Source organism: Chenopodium album, chromosome 20 (assembly GCF_948465745.1).
Source record: "Chenopodium album chromosome 20, dcCheAlbu1.1, whole genome shotgun sequence".
NCBI classification, from domain to species: Eukaryota; Viridiplantae; Streptophyta; class Magnoliopsida; order Caryophyllales; family Amaranthaceae; genus Chenopodium; species Chenopodium album.
This window is the reverse complement of record NC_137853.1, coordinates 27,225,091-27,228,442: the sequence shown is the minus strand read 5'-3', so window position 1 is coordinate 27,228,442 and position 3,352 is coordinate 27,225,091.

Below are 3,352 nucleotides of genomic sequence, written 5' to 3'. Positions count from 1 at the left end.
AATAAGTGTATGTGATTTGTGATGATGATAAATATAAATTATGTGATTTGTGATGATGATAAATATAAAGTTTGTAAAATATTTCAAAGAAAATAACGTGCATATTTTCTTCAAGTTCTTTTCATCATGTCATAAAGACATATATATAGTAGTAATAATTATCCACCCAATAGTCACGAAGTAACTGACAAAATTCTCAAATAAGTTTCAGAATAAACTGATACTTATCCTTGAATCCCTTTCATCATATCTTTTATAAACATATATAATAGCAGCCAATGTTCACCAAAAGCCACGAAGAGAAAACTACCAAACCGAGTAAATAACTGACGAAATCTGCCAGCTTCAGAACTGAACACCCCGCTTCATTCTCTTTACCGTGCTTTCTCCCTTTAAGCCAGGGTTTACTACTTTTTCTTATTTAATTAAATACAACACCTTATCCTAAGTATATAATTAAATAATCATGAAATTAGTCTACATTTTCTAAATTATTCAACAATCCTTCCCTATTTAGAGAATAAAACTAGACTCTTTGCAAAACATCATCATCACAAAACAATCTAATGCATAAATGAAAGTGTACAAAGACTTGAATTTTCACTTAGTGCAACATACAATTCAAAAATCCGTATCCATTTGGTATCGTAAAACATTTGAACCAAAAGCAACACATTGGAAACTTGAAGATATTACACACACAAGATTAATTACTGAAATACATAGTAGCTTGACACTATAAGCCATGTGTCCATATCATTTCATAAGTACATCAAAGCTACGCTCCCAATAGCTTCTTGAAGCGGCTAAACCTCGTACTTATATAGAAAGACTTCCAATATGCTCCTGTGACCAAAGCACTTTATCAAGAATTCTATTAAGTTTAAAACAACCACTTTACATCACAGTAAACTGGAACTTTACCTTGGATGAATAAACAAGTTCCTAATCATCAAATAAGAGAATTAATCTCATTGAACTTAAGACCAAACGTCTTATTGGGCGTTAAGTTGAGATTCTCCTAATTGTGATTATTTAAGGCTCCGATCCTAAACTAATTGCCATCCTATTGTTAACATATCTAGCCAATGCCTTTGTAAAACAGTCGGCGAGATTAAGATCCGTTCGAACATAGTCAATAGTGATCACACTATCCTTGATAAGCCCTTGGATGTAGTTATGCCGTACTCCAACGTGCCTTGACTTACCATTATAAACTTGGCTATAAGCCCTTGCCAAGGTAGCATTGTTATCGCAATGTATCACTATTGGTGATATCGGTTTTGGCAACAAAGGAATCTCAAACATGAGATCCTTTAACCACCCGGCTTCTTTACCAGCCGAATGTAAAGTAATGAACTCCGATGTCATTGTGGAGTCCGCAATGCAAGTTTGCTTCTTTGAAGCCTATGAAATGGCACCTCCCCCATATTGGAAAACCCATCCACTTGTGGAGGAATGATCTTTGTTTGAGATCCAACTTGCATCCGAATACCCTTCTATAACTGAAGGATATCCACTATAAGACAAACCATACTCCTTGGTTTTCTTCAAGTACTTCAACAAGCGTCAAACCGCTTGCCAATGTAGCATACTAGGCTTGCTAGTGTACCTGGCCTGCTTAGTTGACCAACTGCATAAGCGATATCCGGTCTAGTACTTGTCATGGCATACATCAAACAACCTATTACTCTAGCATATTCAAGTTGTGAAACCGCATTACCTTCATTAGGTATCAGCTTTATGCTAGGATCCATAGGTGTTGAATAAAGAGAAGTAGTATATGTCTTCACTCACATTGAATTTCTTGAGCACTTTCTCAATGTAATGAGATTGTGACAAGATCAACTTTCCTTTTTCCCTCTTTATCCTTATGCCAAGATGACATCTGCTTCTCCCATGTCTTTCATGGAAAACTTTGAACTAAGGAGCGACTTTGTCTTTTCAACTTGTGACAAATCCATTCCAAAGATCAACATGTCATCTACATATAGACAAATTATGACACCTTGACCGTTGTTATCAAATTTTCTATAAATACACTTGTCTGAATTGTTCAGCTTAAAACTATTAGACAACACAACCTCATCAAACTTTTGATGCCATTGCTTAGGTGCTTGCTTTAGCCCATACAAAGATTTAGTCAACTTGCAAACCTTTCCTTCTTGACCCTCCACAAGAAACCCATCTAGTTGCGCATGTAATTAAACTTCTTCCTCTAAATCTCCATTCAAGAATACTGTCTTGACATCCATTTGATGGATCACAAAATTGTGGATTGCTGCAAGTGCAATAAAAAACCTTATAGTTGAGATTCTAGCAACAGGTGCATATGTATCAAAATAATCAATACCAGGCTTTGTGTAAAGCCTTGTGCCACTAATCGGGCTTTAAACTTTTCAACTGTTCCATCAATCCTCAATTTCTTTTTGAAGATCCATTTGCACCCAATTGGTTTACATTTTAGTGGTAATTTAGCTAAAACCCAGGTATTGTTTCCCATGATGGATTCCATCTCATTATTAATAGCTTCCTTCCAAAATGGAGCATCACGAGACCTCATAGCCTCATCATAGGTCAAAGGATCATCTTCCACATTAAAAATGTATAGAAATTGTGTTGAAACAAATTCCCTTGATCCTTCAACTAAGTATGCATGAAAGTCCGGGCCAAAAGATTTTTCTTTCCTTGCTTTCTTACTTCTCCTAGGTTATGATGATGATGTAGATGCCTCTTCTAAATGAGTTTGGTCATCCACCTCTTGATCAACGACAACTTGATCAAAACTTTGAGAATTGGTACTTGGAGTTATATCATTTGGTCTAGGAATTGAAGAAAATCGATTTTCATCAAACAATGCATCCCTTGACTCTATGATGGTGTGAACCGACCAAAAGTCATTTTGCTCTATTACATAGAACCTATAGGATTTGCTATGATCCGCATATCCTATAAAAATGCATTCAACTCCTCTTTCACCTAACTTTTTACGTTTAGGTTCCAGCACTTTTACAATTGCCCTACAACCCCAAACTTTGAGATGACTCAAGTTTGGTTTCATTTTATACCATATCTCATATGGGGTAACATGTTTCCCTTTCATGGGAACACGGTTTAACACGTAACAAGTCGTTAAAACGGCTTCACCCCAAAATCCATCACTTAATAAACCTGAATATGACAACATAGAACTTACCATTTCTTCTAGTGTCCTATTCTTCCTTTCCGCTACACCATTTTGTTGTGGTGTATATGCCGCGGTAGTTTCATGTACTAAACCTAAAGATTGGAAATAAATTGGTCATAGTATTCACCTCCTTTATCGATTCTTAGCTTTTTAATCTTTTTATTG